The sequence below is a fragment of the Idiotropiscis lumnitzeri genome, chromosome 8 (assembly GCF_059441095.1).
Source record: "Idiotropiscis lumnitzeri isolate Australia: NSW breed Sydney's pygmy pipehorse chromosome 8, RoL_Ilum_1.0, whole genome shotgun sequence".
Lineage (NCBI taxonomy): Eukaryota > Metazoa > Chordata > Actinopteri > Syngnathiformes > Syngnathidae > Idiotropiscis > Idiotropiscis lumnitzeri.
In genome coordinates, this window is record NC_142398.1 from 18,117,523 (window position 1) to 18,135,046 (window position 17,524).

General features: G+C 40.2%; 1 long non-coding RNA gene across 1 annotated transcript in view; it reads right to left on the reverse strand.

Moving 5' to 3' along the window:
- Positions 1-8,364: 8,364 nt before the first annotated feature.
- The window catches only part of LOC148332495 (uncharacterized), a 44,646-nt gene continuing 35,486 nt past the window's right edge, over positions 8,365-17,524 (reverse strand). The window contains exon 3 of the long non-coding RNA XR_015844672.1: positions 8,365-9,234. This is a non-coding gene — a long non-coding RNA (uncharacterized LOC148332495). The remainder of the gene's footprint in view (positions 9,235-17,524) is intronic.

The following is a 17,524-nucleotide window of genomic DNA, read 5'->3' on the forward strand; positions in this document are numbered from 1 at the left end:
TCTATTGAGCAAAACCTGCCTTAGAATGCGCACGTCCACAGTGGGACACAATACAACAACAGCTGCAAAGCCTCCACACAGGGGCGTTGTTGGTCGGGGGTGTGAGGGGTAAACATCCCCCACTTGTGGATTTTGTCCCCTCGTTATACCAGTCAGACTTTTATTTATGAGTCATAAAGCTGTGATGGATTACAATATGTCAAATCCATGTTTTTTAATATGTGCTAAATAAATCTGATTGACTGTTCACATTTTCTTGATTTTTTTTCTCTTGGATCTGTTCTGTTTGAATTAAATATCTTTTAATTTTTATTTCCTTTTTTTTTTTTTTTTTTCCAAAAAGAGTTGCTGCGGCTTATACGCAGGTGTGCCATATGGGCCGGAAAATATGGTATCTATCTATCCATTAGCGCTGTATCTTCCCTACAAAAGGCGCACTACATTTCTGTCACACCATACTCCCCATTTTTTTTACTTTTCCGGATGCGCAACCTAGTGATAATAGTCAGCATGTGGTATGAGTAACATTTCCAGTTATGAGCCCGTCGTTTTCTTTAGAGGTTGCCAAAAATATGGCAGCAAAGAGGCAATTGCAGATATCTGAGAGGCTGCCTGTGGGGTGAATTTCAGTTCCTGGTATACTGGGCGGTAAATAACAAGGGCGACTAAGTGAGGACTATAGGGGTACGGAGCCTGTATGCCAACAGAGCCCTTAATCCTCAGACATGGAGGCATGACCAGACTCCCAACAGTCTTGAGTCTAAATTCAAACAGCTTGACACACCGATTGAGACGTATAGATTATGCTTTTGTTCGGGTGCTCCTTTTTCCTCCAGTCTGGCTGCCTTCAGATGTGTCAATTTTGTGTTTAAGTGGTGACTCATACGTCTGAGGGGGGGGGGTTCTCAGCCAACCCCGAGTTCATTTACAAAACACCGGATATTTATTTTTGCCATATTATTTATGCAGAAATTTCCATATCAAGACCTTTCACATTGTCTTTGTTTTCACTTCAATAACTTTGATATGAAATCGATCTTCTGTACTTTAGTTTGGAGTCGTGATATCTATGTTGTGAAAATAATCTCCATGTGTCATTGTTTGAAGTGATCCTTAAAAATCAACTAAGCGGGCGTCATCGTGTTTTCGTTTTCTCACGGACAAATAATTCTCACTAAGATGATTTCATGGACTGTTCTGGCCAAAAATGAAATTGTTACTACCATCCATAGCGCAGATGAAGAAACACTTGAATTTTCTGGGAAATGGACTGAAGGGATCACATCAAGACTGTTTCTATTTTGTGTCCCAAACCCTTAATTCGATGCTTTAAAAAAAAAAAAAAAAGAGCGAAGGATAGAAAAGAAAACACGATGGTGATCATGCTCAATTAGTGGCCTTACAAAAACAGCTTGATCACAAATACTGCCGGGGAAAGCCAGCAGGACTTTTACTTTTATGCCCTGCTGATGGTCAGATGAAAGAGGAGGTAAAGAGGAAGTGATGGAGGAGAGATTGGTGTTAAGTGGATTGACCCCGACCATCATGATGAAGGCCATAAAGAGCGCTCTGACCACAGGTCATATTAGAGGATTATTGAAGGCTGTAAAGGTATATAAAAACAGCCCGCCAGATTAGCTAACACAGACATCCAAGTCAACACCGCTCCGCATTCCACACGCTTGAGTTTACCCAGCAGGAAGTTGCCGAGCCTGTGTGCCATAATGTTCTGACGCTGTGTTTCTGCTGAAAGTGGACAAAGATGTTTGCGTGTGCTGACAGAAAAATGAACAGGATCTTTGAGAAGACAAAACCGCATGTACAATAACAGCGATGATAAACTGAATTTTTTTTTTTTGGGGGGGGGGGTAATTTCCATCTGTTCAAACACAATTAATTCTCGGATGCTTGTTGACCTTCAATTTTTTATTTAATGTACAATCCATTTTTCAGACAGGAGATTAATCTGTTCCAGGGTCAAACTGCCGCCATCCGAGAGTTTATAGACAGCGTACACACTTACATTTTCTTTTTTTTTTTACGAACGTGAGAGCCCCGACGCATGATAAATTAAAATCTGTACGGGTTTGTGATGTACTCGAGTACTCAATACATGTACTCAGTGATTATTATGATGATGATGATCATTATTTATTGATCATTATAGTATCCATTTAAAAAAAATTATCATCTAAACCAGGGGTGGGCAAGCTACGGCCCGGGGGCCACTTGCGGCCCGTTAAATTTTAATCCGGCCCGCCGAACTTGAAAAAAAAAAACTAATAACCCTTGTTAATGTTTTATTTTCCAAATATTGTTGTTTTTCAAAGACATATTTATTGTTGTAATGCTTTTGTTCACTTTCATTTAAAATTAAATGTATTTTTTTTTCTCCGATGAGGTGAGGTTACCAAAACACTCCATCCAACTGCTCCTGGTCCGGCCCCTCGGTCAAATTTTAGAACCCATTGTGGCCCGCCCATCAAAAGGTTTGCCCAACCCCTGGTCTAAACCATTCCAGAAATTAAATTATTAAACATTCCTTTCAGTCTGACAAGTTTTAAGATAAGTGTAACAGGCAAATCAAACTAAAATTAAATAAAAATACTAACGTTGTTAAGATATGCGTTGAATGCTGAGCATTCAGGGAAGAAAAAAGCGGGTTAAATTTATGCATCATCATTTTTACAATTCTTAACTGTTGTCGGCTTCTTCTCACTGTCGAACTATATTGCACTTCCACGACAAAGATGCGCGTGTGCGTGTTTCCGTTCAAACAATACGTTCCATATCAGGTTCTGTGCGTTCTGATTCACACAACTTCAACTTCAATCAACTTTCAAAGTTCCATTGTAGAAATAAAATAAAATATGGATTTCAGCAGCAACGTGAACCCCTTGGATTCAGTTAATCCAAAACACGAGGCAGTTGACGTCCCTTAGCTTCTGTCATGACAATGGTCTAAAATCAAACTCTGCTTTCATCAATAAAGTAGCGTGGAAGAAATAATTGGTCGTTCGAGTTGGTTTTGCTGAGTTTATGCAGATCGGAATCAAGATCTAAAGTCATGCCAACTTAGGTGACGACCAGACAGGATGTGAGGAAATAATGAGAACCAGAGCATCGTGTTCTAATAACATGCAAGCCTTTGTGAAGGGTTGATTCAAGCTTCCTCAGTACACACACACACACACGCAAACACACGCGGACAAGCTCATGTTGTAGTCATTCATTCGTCATTGGACGAATGTTTTTTTTTTTTTGTTTTTTTTTTGTAATGAGCTGTTTTGGGGTCATGTGTCTTATCATAAAGTGAAAAAGAAATCATTGTGAGTGTGTGTGTTTTTGTATGGGTGTGTTTGTGCACGCGTGTGTTTTTCCTCCCCAGTAAGCAGAGGTCTAACTTACATAAATATTTGGTCCCCTCAAGGCAGTTAACGCTGACATATGAATCATAAAGCTTGTTAAACGGTAGAGTAAATAAACAGTAAAGCGAGTCGCGGAGGCCCGCCGGGCTTCCACTCCCGCCATAAGTCAGTGGAAGCCCCGCCCACCGCCAAAAGACATTCTCACCTCTCCACCTGACTTGCTAACCGGCTCATCTTGGCCGCGGCGGATGGAAGCTTGTTTGCGTTGGCGCAAACTCGTGTGATGCTCGGATCGTTTCGTGAAAGATTACACTCGCAGAGGTGGTTCTTTTTATAGGGTTTGTCTTTGGAGGAAGTTTGGAGTTTATGGCGCATGGATGGTCTTTTTGGAGGCCAGACAGATGGAAAGAGTGCGTACTGGTGTTTTTATGGAAAAAAATAAATTATGCTTTTTATTGTACACAAATATTTTACAGCAGAGCTCACCTAACTGATTCTAATTATGTATTGGTCTTGCTTGGCGTGGTAAAAACAAACATTTCGTAAGGACTTGGGCTTTGCACTTATGGACACGGTTATGCTAAAAAAAAAAGGTCAAATTGGCAACTCGTCCTTAAAGAGATGCTTTAGTCTCGTTTGCTGGCTACTGTCGAGGCGCCAGAATAATTTGAATATCAGCTAACGACAACAACAGTAATAAACGTAAATGAATATCTGTCTGGGAGTGTCAAAATTGAACATTAACTCATTTAATCCCAGCTGTTTTCACGAGAGGAAACACCTCTATACCATTTTCTTCTGGATTTTGACTGATTGCAAGGCCTAGAGAATATTGTGTTCTAAAGATAAAAACATGGAGCTACAACGCCCCCCCCAAAAAAAAAGAAGAATAAAAAGGAAAAATACGTATAAATACGTCTTCGGGGGGCAGGGACTACAATTTTGAAAACGTATATATACACATCTTATGGATTGCATAAATTAACATTTTGGTAACAAGAACCCAAACTATCAGAAGCACAGACTTAATATTTGCAACTTAAAAAAAGTGGTATTAATTTATTTCCAACAGTGGATTCCCGGCGATCACATTTCAAATTCAATGTGATGCCATTGCACAAATAATTTTGGCCATTGGAATCGGAATTGGAATTTCTTTTAGCCAGTCAGATTTTAGATTCACCGCTCAGTGCCTTCTAGAAAGCCCAGTTACAAATAACTTTCTCCGTCCTCCTGAAGGCGCAGGTCCCAAATTCACCTCCCACCACGGGGATAAGTAACAATATTCTCATTATTTTGTCATTATTTCTCTTCACTTGAAGTAATGCCAAATGACTCGTGTAAACTGTACATTTGTGCGTGTGGAATGTAGAAAGAGGCCTTTTAATATAAAGCACTGACGCAGATATATCCTTATGGTTTTAGTAAAATTGGCTGCTCGCATTGAATGCACTCAAATAAATAACCAATTTAAAATTTGAAGCCCCTAAAGATGAACATCTTCCATAAACAAACCTGCGGGCTCAAACTCAAAATCCAAAAAAAACTAATAAAGCACAGTAGCATGGCATTATTTTGCAGATATGTTAGTTAAGATGAAGGATTACAAAATATATACGCTGATTATTGTTTCATACAAGCACAATATGACAATGTGATTTATTTCAGTCAACCTCTGCAAAGACACGCTACAGGAAGAAAGTGGTCTGGCTCCAGCTCAATTTGTGGAACATGATCTCACCACTGAGACCAACAATGGAGCCCAGATTCCATCAACAACTCCAAGACCGCTACAAGCATGAAAGCATCACCGTTCACGCACAAACACTTCTTATATCTGATGTGATTTTTTTTTTTTAAACACATTATAACTAATGATGGGAAAATGAAGCTTCAAAATGTTTCATGAACCAGTTGCTGTATTTTTTGACTCCTCTAGATGGCACTGTTGGTTTAAATAAAGGAATTAAAAAAATGGCAAAAGAGTGTGTTTTCATCCCAATGTTGAAAAGAGAGCGCCATCTACAGGAGTCCAAAAATACGACAACTGGTTCATGAAGCACATTTGAAGCTTCATTTACCCGTCACGGATTATAACGATACTAACATTCAGATTTCACTGAGTTATTTCTGTACCAAATTGATACCACCATCCAACTTCTTACCAACTGATGTCAATTGCTTTTTGTAACGTGCAAACAGAAAAGCTTTCCCTTATCCCAAAGTAACAAGAAGACGCCCGCAACGCAAACGCACTTTTCCGGTGGACCACATAATCCCATCAGCTATTTTCTTTTCACCCCATTCAGGGGGCTTGTGCATAAGTGGTGTCTTCAGTCAGCGCTTGTGACTCCCGTGTCCATCTCAGGCATCCTTTTGTTTGCCGCTGCAAGGTTGATGTGCTGACCTTTGCCAGCCTTCGTGAGGTCATTGTTTTGCGCCTCTAAGTGCCTCCTGATTGTGGACACAATTCAGTGCTGATAATGTCTTCCAGATTCTCCTGCCCTTGTCACACTTGCACGGCACACATTTCAACACAACACACACGCACCACAGTTACGCAATAGTAAACGCTTGATTCTCAGATGGCGGAAGAGGAACGGTGGGAACCCCCGACGCCCTTGTATTGATGACAAGTGTGTGTTTTACATTCACACGTGCACCGCAGGTATTACTTGCCCACACCAATATGTGCCCCCCCCCCACACTCTTCACCCCTGTGAACACCCCCGCGCCACGCCACTATGGTTACTTGAGCTGTCAACAGATGGGTGAGCCCACACTGTGAGTATTGATTTAGTCCGGGTTGGGAAAACAAACCAGGTGTCTCCTCTTCCTCTCTTTTACACCCCCCCCCCCCCAAGCAACACACCACCATCAATTGCCATCAGATAATAAGACTTTTCGTTTTCATCCCAACCACATTTTGCAACTGCAGAAAGAGCATTAAATTAAAAAAAATAATAATAATGATGAATGTCATAAAAATAAAATTGTTGGATGTACTTTACATTGGGTCTTTGATTTTTAAAAAATACAAGGTAAAAATACAGACAATGAATTAATCCAGGCAAACTATAGATTACTAAATAAAAATGCAAATTAAGATAAATACATCATTCGGAAAATTATTTTTTTCATACTATGCTGAACAAATATATGATTAAATGTCCTGTAATGCGCTTTGTTACAGCGCAGCAAAATGTATTTTTGGGTATTGTATCCAACCATTTAATTATCCCCCCAAAATTTTTCTTTTTATCATTAACACACCCTCTTTAACCAAACTGATATCATTAATTGCAATAATTATTTATAATTAATGAAATACAATGAGCCGAAATAAAATTATGATCTTTATCCAACCACTAAAGCGCAAATTAAACTTGAACCATGTGTCCCCTTGTTGGGATTTAATAATGAAAAATTCACTCAATAGATATAAAAGTCACACTTTAGTGACATTTCAAAACTGCCCACTTTTCTTGTACCACAACCCACCATTTCAGATTAACTTAATTTTTTAGTATTGCAGGTTTGCATTTGACTTTAGCCATGTTATGTAAAGTGTCTTTTAGAACCTTGAAAAGCACTTTTTCAAATCTATTTACCGTATTTTTATGGCCAAAAGACTCGCTGTATCAAAGGGCGCAGCACCAGTTGAGGGTGCTATTTCTGTATTTAATACGTATACTGGGCGCCGCCGCACTACGAGGCGCATGCTAGCTCGCGCATGCTAGCTCGCGCATGCTAGCTCGCGCATGCTAGCTCGCGCATGCTAGCTCGCGCATGCTAGCTCGCGCATGCTAGCTCGCGCATGCTAGCTCGCGCATGCTAGCTCGCGCATGCTAGCTCGCGCATGCTAGCTCGCGCATGCTAGCTCGCGCATGCTAGCTCGCGCATGCTAGCTCGCGCATGCTAGCTCGCTAGTTATACTTAAATATATACTGTAGTTATATACATAAATAGAGTTTGTTGATGATGTGTTCAAGCGTCTGAAGGATGTGTGGTTAAAAAAAAAATCAATCAATCAATAAATAGGGAGGCTCTGACAGTGCTCAACTAAAAGCCTCTAAGTCAAATGGGTCATGCATTTTTATGCTTGAGGCTTTTGAAAGGCAAGGTTTTTGGGCCAAGTCCTCACTAATCCCCTCTTCGGCCCTCACCACCAGGGCAGAACACTGGAGCTTTTTTTGTGTGTGTGAGGTTGCAGCCAACATGGAAGCAGTTTAGTCGTTCCCAAAAGAACTTTTTTTTACGAGGGCGCGAGGTGGTCCAAATATTGGAACCGTCAGCATGCAGGTGCTCTTCTACTTCGCTTCACCGCCAACATCTCAAATTTCCAACATGGCAAAAACTGTACTTATTTTAATACCGCTAAACTGAACTTTGACAATGCCAGAAACTACTGGATGGAGATTTGTGGGAAACAAAATGCGAACCAAGTCAAGCCTTCAATTATTCTATTAACTTCATATTTTATACATTACTTTTTTAAATATAACAAAATTAGCATCTGCTGCTAATGTTATACATTAACGGCTACATTATGCCGCCGACTCTGTGTGATCTATAGCTTTGCTGCTGTAACACCTCAAATTTCCCCATTGTGGGACTAATAAAGGACATCTTTATCTTTATCTTTTATCTTTTAACTCTTTTAAACAGTTTACGACAATTGTGTTGTGTAAATGCATTTCTAAGCTCAGCCTGGGAAGCTGTTTTTCACCCCGATTGCTTAACTCATAGAAACTGATACGCACGGACAGATCCAAGGCCAACGCTGGCCACTATTTGAGGATTGTGAGTAAAAAAATAAATAAATAAAAAGAATCTCGCCCATGGGCGTAGCAAAAGTACAGTAAATTGGATTTGCTGGTTCTGTTGATAGATTCTTCTGGGCACAAGAACAAAGAAAAGACAAGGAGTCTTTCATCCATTTAGACGTCAAATAATTTAATTTTAGACAATTCAGAAAATGGATGGATGAACAATTCAGTTCGCTTGGAAATGCGTTTTTGAGGATATCACAACGTTTCAACAATGCAGCCTTCTGCATTTTGCTTGTTAATGTGAATATTATTAATAATCTAAGTGAGAGTGTAGTGAGGTGATTGAGTGTGACATAAATGAACCCCACACAACTACCTTGTGGGTAACTCACTCACGTGCACATACTTAAATGATGAGCCAGTGTGCTGCTGACTGCTCACGTTAACATTCTCTATACGAAAACTTTAAACACACCTGAACGAAAGTTTCCTTTACTTTTCTGTTGCTCACTTTTCTTTTGCATTGAAGCCACCTCACCACCATCTGCTCTTCTATTCAGCCAGCTCTGTGGCCCCAAGGCCTGCCATCCGAGGTCAGGCGCTGGTTGCATCTGTGTGTCGGCAGATAATGTCTTGACCGGACAACCCCCTCCCTAAACACGCTCACACTTCAAACACAATTCACTGAGATCTAACAACGCCACCAGGCCGTCGGCATCTTTCAAGCTACGTGGTAGGCGATTGCCTGGAATTTATTTGTTTGTGTACGCGTGTGTGTGCGTGTGTAAGTGTGTGTGTATTTATAACTGATCCATCTGACTTTGTATTCTCACGACACATTTAAAACGGCAAACTCTCTTCGTAAGGTGTTAGGTAGGTTATAATTAATTGTCGATCAGTCCGGGTTATAATTTTTTACAAGTTGGAGTATTCATTTTAGAACGAGTGAGTAACTGTGCTCATCTTAGATCTTCTTCCATCCGTCACAGCTCTTGAGACCACTTGATTGAGGTTGATACATCCCATCTCCTTGAGTGTGAACATTTATGACCGCTCTCCATCTGGCAAGCATCTCGCAAAGATTCCTGTTGACTCTGCGTGGAGACAGGGAGCAGGAGAAGACGTCAGACTAGGAGGAGGGGGTGGCGAGGCAAGAGAAACCCTGTCATGTTTTCACAGATGGCTCACAAATCGGCAAGACTGAAAGAAGGGGTCTTAAAATATCACTGGGTAGGTCAATGGTAAAAAGATGAGCCGATAGAGGTTTGACGAGTACCGTCAACAAAGATTTTGTTTGAGAGGGAGTAAATATTCGAGTATTTAAGAAAAGTAATCGTCATACATGGTCTCACTCACATGTCGTGAAAGTTATCCAACATTGCCCAACATTTCTAGTTGTGTCTAGATGTGCGCTACAAGCATACAAAAAGACTGCTTTGAAAAGATGTGATGATGGAAAAAAAAATCAAATTCAAATTAAACCAAGAGTGTAAATTTGATTCAAGTTTGTCAATCATTGTAACTTGAGATACACGAGGGTGTAATTACACAATAATAAAGCTTGGGTACTGGACATACTATACTACACTAATATTATCAACTTAATTGTTGTCTGTAGCGAGGGAGAAAAGGGCCTCATGCTGTGCAAACAAGCCTACTGGATAGAAAAAATAACTGGTAATGTTAGAACAGGCCCCAAAAAAAAGAAAAAACGTGCAGAGGGCAACGACATTAAAAAAGATGGAAAAGTGGAAGCAGTGAAGCAGCTTGCTAAGAAATGGAAAGATGAATGTTCAAAATAGAACAATCTTTCAGTCGTCCGTTTAACATGCGTGCAAAAGCGGTTCACACGGTAGTTTTGTTGTAAATTGAATCATTTTCAGAATGAGAACGGATGGCGCCGAATGTTTTTATAAATGTATGCAATCAATTCAACTTGTCAAGGAGGAAAAATTGCACTTGGAGGCAAAACACCGTTAGGATGAAGAATACCAAGTATGAGCCATCATTAAAGTCTTGTGAGGCAACTCACATTTGGAAGTGGTTCCGTCTACAATTCAACAATTTCTGAACGACAATGAACTACGCCATCGACCACACCTGCTGTTTTCTGCTTAAGTACATTCCCATTTGTCATTTACGCTCTGTGGCTGATATGTCCAGAAGAACGATAATCAGAGCTGCATTTCTGCACAAGTAGAAACCACTGACAGATGCTTTCGCGTATTTGAGCTCCATGAAAAAAAAAAAATTCTATTTATCCATCAACGTGTTCTTATTAGGCTCAAAGCTGATATGGATCCTCTCCCAGCTGACTTGGCAAGAGGTGCACCCTGGAACGGTCGCCAGCCAATCACAGGCCAAGGAAACAGTCACACACCCCGTGGACAACTTTGATTCTTCAAAGATCCTGGAAGGCAGATTCAACATGCAAACTTGACAAGTCAAGATTCGAACCTTTGACATGGTGACTGTGATACAGACGAGCTAACCGCAAGATTCCTGTCCTGTAAAGATGGGAAAATGAAGCTTCAGATTTGCCTCATGAACCACTTGTTGTATTTTTGTGTCCTCTAGATGGCACTGTTGGTGTAAATAAAGGGTTTAAAAAATGGCAAGTAACTGTGATGACGGCCCAGTGTTGAACAGAGTGCGCCATCTACAGGAGTCCAAAAATACTACAACTGGTTCATGAAGCACATTTGAAGCTTCATCTACTCATGACTACTGTCCTGCCATTTGGATCCACGCCAAATGCAATCTGTCTCTTTCTGTTTCTGTCTTCACGGGAGGATGAAGAGAATGCAGAGATCCAAGCTTATGTCCGATGGCTCCGCTTGTGCACGGATCACTCCGAACAAATGTTGATACGAAATGTGAACAGCAGCAGAACATCCTCGTATTAGGATGCACTGTAGTCGTGCCGTGGACCAAAAACTAAGCGATACAATAACTGAAGCGTTTATGCAAGAATTTTGTTGAAACATTCCAACTGTGTTGTTGCTTTAAGAAAAGTCGTAGCAGGAGAGCACCTGCAAGGCGAAGGGCGGGGAGCAAGACCTCAAAGTCAGGGTTGTGACCTCATCTTCATACCAGCAGCATTTCTTCACTCCTCCAGCGAAGCCGGCATGCGCATGTTGCGTGCACGTGTGGTAGTTCAAGAAAACCCGTCGGTGAGCGCACCAACCATTTGCAGCCGATGAGCCAGACGTCCATCCCATTCAGATCTCAAAGTCCAGCAGAAATTTACATCCCAAAGACGGCGTCCATTGCAGGTTTTGCACACTTGAATTCCTCTCGCGTTGAACAAACTGAAGCTAAGAGTGAAATGTGGAAGACGTGTGAGAGCCAATTCAGCTTTAATTTGCCAGAGCTGAAAAGCTTAGCGGAGGGAGATGTTCTTTAAAAGGCTGCCATGTAAACCTGATGTTTTCAATTTAATGCCCCCCCCCCCACACTCTCTTGGCTTCCTTCACATTGGCTTTTGGCAGAGAAATTAAACTTGTCAATTTGAAAGCGGCCCCTCAATCGCCCGTCGCCATGGGACCGTCAGAGAGGGAGGAGGAAACAGCATCTGCGCTTCTCTCTCGTATCTTTCAGTCGAGAACCTCCAAGGTGAATTCAACTGTCTCAGGCAGATGAAGACTTCACAGGCAGTTTGTGACAGACATCATGCCGATGTTTATTTAAGTCTATCTTTTTTGTTGTAGTTTTCGCAAAGCCATATTGCAGTCAATCGTCACAGAATTGACGAGGCCTCTTAGATGGCATCGGTGGAGTCAGTGAGCACGAGGCAGGTTGCAGATGTATGATTCCCGAAATAAAAAAAATAAATAAAAAAAAACTGAAGATGTTTAGAAGAACATTCGGAATCCGATCTATTTGATGATGTGCGATCCCGTCAAGTTTTTAAACATCATCAATCTGGCATTCTCTGCAGATTAAGCAGTGCTTTTGAAGTGCATCCAAGCTGGTAATGTGATTACTTTTGACACTTGCGGAGACCACGACAGTTAGAGAAAAAAATCGGTTTGAACAGCATTGTTAGTGCTCATTATTTACCTGCAACAAAACCGTTTTCTCTCTCAACGAGCATCAATCTTCAAGATATTGCACCACATTGTTTGTCTTTGAAAATCATTTGCCACTTTCAATGTTAATTTTAAACATTTCAACATTTCACTGTTTCTGTATTGATCTATGTCCGTATAGAAGCCGGAAGGTCAACCGTCGTTTGAGGATTGTAGTTTAATTTACTTTATGCACAAAGTAAATAAAACAGATCCTAAAACTGAATTTTTTATCAAAAATTATCTCCAGAGTGAACGCTTTAATTTTGTTCACCCCTAAATGTATATATAATTTTTATAATTATAATTATATATAATTTTGATAATTTTATATATATATAATTATATATAATACTTTATAATTTATATATATATATATATATATATATATATATATTCAGGTTGCATCTTATCCAATTAGAGAATGAGTTTTGATTTCCATCCATTCAAACGGCCTCCAGTGAGAAAGAAGCCGTAAGCTCACATGCTTGAATGTGCCACCAAAAAGAGGACCAGTGCTGCAGGCAGCCCTCTCCTTTCTCAGCGATCCTCAACAGTATACAGTAAACACATGTCCTGCCCTCAACAGGTCCTGAAACCATGACGACAGGGTCAAATGCAAACCGTGCTCTTGACAAATATATGGAAAAAGGAGCGAGAATCAATGTGCTTTTCAAGCTGGGTACAAGGACAGATGAAGAGGAGGAGGGTGGCCATTTTTTGCTTTTGTTTGGAAAAGCATCCATTGAGTTGCACTTGGTGGGATGCCAGATTCTCTCCTCCACAGGCGGGCACCAGCGAAACTGGATTAGTCAATGAGAAGCCTTTCTCGAAGAAGCCACAAACTAGGAGAGCCGACCGCTTCAAAGACATTCAGGATGTGACAAATTTGAATTCAGATGGAAATGTCTTCATCATTCCCTCTGGTGCCTTTCATAGCTTTTAAACGGTATGGCCAGTACAAAAAAATTAACTTTTTTACCCTTTGCACTTTCAAAGTTTGCATCGTAGTAAAACAAATGAACTGTATTATGATTATTCTTTGGCAAAGTAGCTGTCCACTACTGCAGGAATATTTGTGTGTGTGTGTATATATATATATATATATATATATCAATATGTCAATATGTCATTCACATGATGTGTATAAAATTTGCCGGGCAATGCAGAAAAAAATAAATAAATAAATTAAATTAAAAAAAAAAAAAAAATATATATATATATATATATATATGTCTGTTTACCATTTAATTTTTCATTCATTCCTGGTACATGTAATTGAAATCTAACAGTTGGCCAGCAGCGAGTGACCACCAAAGCTTTTAATCAACACTTGGCTTTTATATGATCCAAAAACTGATATGCACAACCCTCAGGAGAATTTCCACGTTGATGAATGTGTGTTTATATGGCACATTATGTTTTGCCCTACGCAACCCCGAGTATGATTGGGAACTACTGTTTATTTAAGCGCAGAGGAGGAAAAGCCTTCTTGTGCCCTGCCACCATAAAACACAACTCAGCAGCAGACTCAAAACACAATAAACCTTAGACTGCAGAGCATTCTCGTCACAAAAGAGCGCAACTTTACTGCTGGGATCTGCTGTTGTGTGAGATTACTGAAAAGATTAGTCTGGGTTTATTTGGGTTCATTTTTACATGGAAGGGAATTCATATTGTGTTTGTGTTCGTCGGCTTTAAGTGCTATATCATACGCGCTGATGAAAGAAGGTTGTGATGAAAGTCAGCAGTAGGCGTATCGTATGATCTTTCGCTGAAAGGGCATCATTTTGTTATGTTAGTTTATATTTTAACACTGAAGATGAATTTATAAAAGAAAAATACTTCAGGCGTGGCAGGAAACTGCATAATGCTCTAACGTAAAGGAAAAATAAATCGTTTTTTTCTACCGCCTCAGAAGGTTGAACGTAACCACAAGTTATGACGTGATCAGATATCAATTGGAGCCTTTTAAAGGGCAAATATGGCGATATTGAGTAAAGGCAGGCAATCAGATATGACCACACATAGAGACATTGAAAAATCTCATTGTCCAAGGTCAAGCCTTTAACTGACTTTTTACATTTTATTTACGTAGGATAGTGCAGTAAGTGCCACCCAGGTGAAACAGAACACTCACCCTGCCCAAAAAACCCGCCTGCTCTCGATCATATCCGTCATCAAGGCAACCAATTGTGCACGCTTGTCAATCACGACGGCTCTAGAACAAAGACCAGGCAGCCCAATTGCCTGTAACTCTACACAGGTACATGAAACAGTGAACTCTGACCCCACGAGCAACACAAGTGGCGGTGCCGTCCCGCGGGTCGGTGGGAAACGTGCCAAACGCATTCCCAGCCAATGTGTTTGCCACTGTGACATGCTGGAGGGGGTAAAAGAGAGGTGATAAGCGCGACAATAATAATGACAGTTTGGCTAGTGATGGGTAAATGAAGCTTCAAATGTGCTTCATGAACCAGTTGTAGTATTTTTGGACTCCTGTAGATGGCGCTCTCCGTACAACATTTTGCTGAAAGCAGACTGACTTGCCATTTTTTTAAAACCTTTATTAAAACCAACAGTGCCATCTAGAGGACACAAAAATACAACAACTGGTTCATGAAGCAAATTTGAAGCTTCATTTTCCCATTACTAATTTTGACCATTTATCTGATGTTGGTGTTGCATTAAGCGAGGTACAATCATACTGATATTCAAGCCGAATACGATTTTCTTATTCCTCATTCTGACCAAAGACAGCAAAGGCCTGATTGCCTGATGTCTAAACGATTATGCTGGCTCAGCACAAAAGTCAAAGTTAGAGTTGTAGAGTCAAAGTTGCATGAAAACCAATAAAGGGACAAACCCACACCTCCTTGGCAGAGGTAATAATCGCCCATTGTATTGCGATGGAGGCCTGCAGACTTAATGGCCAAATGTCGTGTTGTTTCTCACCGTGTTTACATAGCCCATAAAACACTAAAAATGTGTTGTTTGGCTCATTAGAGGAAGTCAATTCCAGCCAGCTCATTTACATTTCGCCTCCTGGCATCTCAGTTTGATCTCGCTCCTCTTGGTGGCAGTTTTAGTAGACCCCTCTTGGCTAACTGTAAACACCCTCTCATGTTTATGACTAACTACAGGACCCGCCACTAATCCTTCAACAGCGGCAGCCGTGCAAAGTCCTGCAAAGACGTTTGGTGTATGAATCCGCAACCACTCGTAAGCGCTTGTATGGTTTTATTGGGCATGATGGTACTGGTGGGGGTGAAGGGGAGGGTTGGGGGTGACGAAGGGGCGTCATGTTCTGGCGTTTGGACTGGTTTCAGTTTCAGATGACAACTACAGAGAATAACACAAATGCTTTATTTATAGTACGCAACAAACACAGCTATTTATTTTTGCTTCATTCCAGGTGTAATGTTAATTTTTTCAATCAATTCATTATATATACAATTCAAAAATTATTTGTAATTAATTTAATCAATTTAAGAATTTGAAAAGGGGCCTTTTTTGTTTTTTTTTTTGCAAAGCTTTTACCAAAAAAAGGGAAGCAGATTAGCAAAGGGTGAAAGTAAGCAGACTCACAGATCGAATTAAATCAAATTTATTTCTATAGCCCTTAATCACAAGAAAGTCTCAAAGGGCTTCATGTACCCACAGTCGACATCCCCTGATCTATCTTAACCCCTCCAGGAGTGCAAGCAAAAACTCCAAACCCCATCTATTAAAAAATGAGAAACCTTGAGAAGGGACCAAAGATGGGGGAATTCCCTTTCCAGGTTGATCAGGCAACATTTAACACATTTTAGGATGCCATTCACTTAATAATAACAATGTTATAACACTTTTCGAATTTTTTTCTGATGGCGCCCTGTGATTGGCTGGCAACCAGTTCAGTTCTACTGCCTGAAGATAGCTGGGATAGGCTCCGGCACCCCCCCGCAACCCTTGTGAGGAAAAGCGGAACAGATAATGGATGGATGGGTTTTATGATGGCAGCCTACGAGGTTCCACTGTAAAAGAAATATGCAAAAGTAGGCCATGGTGTTTTCATGCAATGGGTCTCAGTAGCCTCATATCAAAAACTCCTGAGCACTCAAATGAAGTGTAATGGTTTCCAGTTTGCAGTTGTTCTTCATCCAACAAGCACACGAGTTAACGCTTTGGTCATTATTATCCTCTTAAATAAAGCAGAGCTGCAGCATTTGCATTTCGACTTCAGTACATGCAGAACTTTCCATTCGGCGAGACAGCGATGGAGAGAGACAGAGAGGGAGGGAGAATTGTCACACACTCAGCTGATACGCAGCAATGTCAGAGTAACAGCAGGGGCCTCAGGAGGGAGCTCACCTAAACATGTGCGGCAGATGGTGAGGAGAGCCAAAGATGCTTTATAATATAAAAGGGAGAAATTAACATGAATCAAGATTAGATAGGAAGGTGTGTGCGAATCAACATAACTTGAAATGCGAAACAGCCGCATCCGTGCTTAAGTAAATAGCTGAGGCTGTGATGTGTCTTGAAAAAAAAAAAAATTATTTTCCCAATTAACCATCACAAATCCAAATCCAATGAACACCGTTCAGTTGATATAGCGATCCAAAATCAACAGCATTTTGAATGAAAACATTAAATGTCAAAAAGGAGAAATAGACTCAATAAAGAAAGAGCTGCATATTTTTTCATTTGGACTACAAACATTTGCCAGATCTGATCATAACTCTTAATTTTATACTTGATAAGATGGTGATAAGCTCCCCGGCCCTACCACAAAATTGTGATTATTTTTTTTTTGTCCTTCTTTATCCATATAAAACATAATGTTGTCTTTGACACAATAATGCCAAACATACAAAACAAGAAAAAAAAATCAAGAAGTTAAATGCACAGAATACAATGTTAGTATATTCTGCTTAAATAACCAGAAATCTTCCTCGTCATTAATATAAAAAACATATATTAAAAAACAATATTTAAAAACATGACCACGCACATTTTCTATCACTTCGCAGGATTTTTTTCATTTTTTATTTTTTTTATTCAACACTATTTTTATCATAAATTAAATCTAACATAAGCACAGTATTATTTTTTTCTTTTTACATCAACCAACACGACACCTGCCAACTGATCTACACTACCTTGTCACTGCAAGGATTCAAACGGCGTGTTCTCAGATGGAAAGTGTCATCAGCACGTTGCAACCAAGATAGAGAAACTGGAAGAGTCACAGAACGGGGACGTCGTTAGGATTGTATCGAATCAAGAAGCTCAGAAACTTTTAACATTTGGATAAGTTCATCGAAAATGT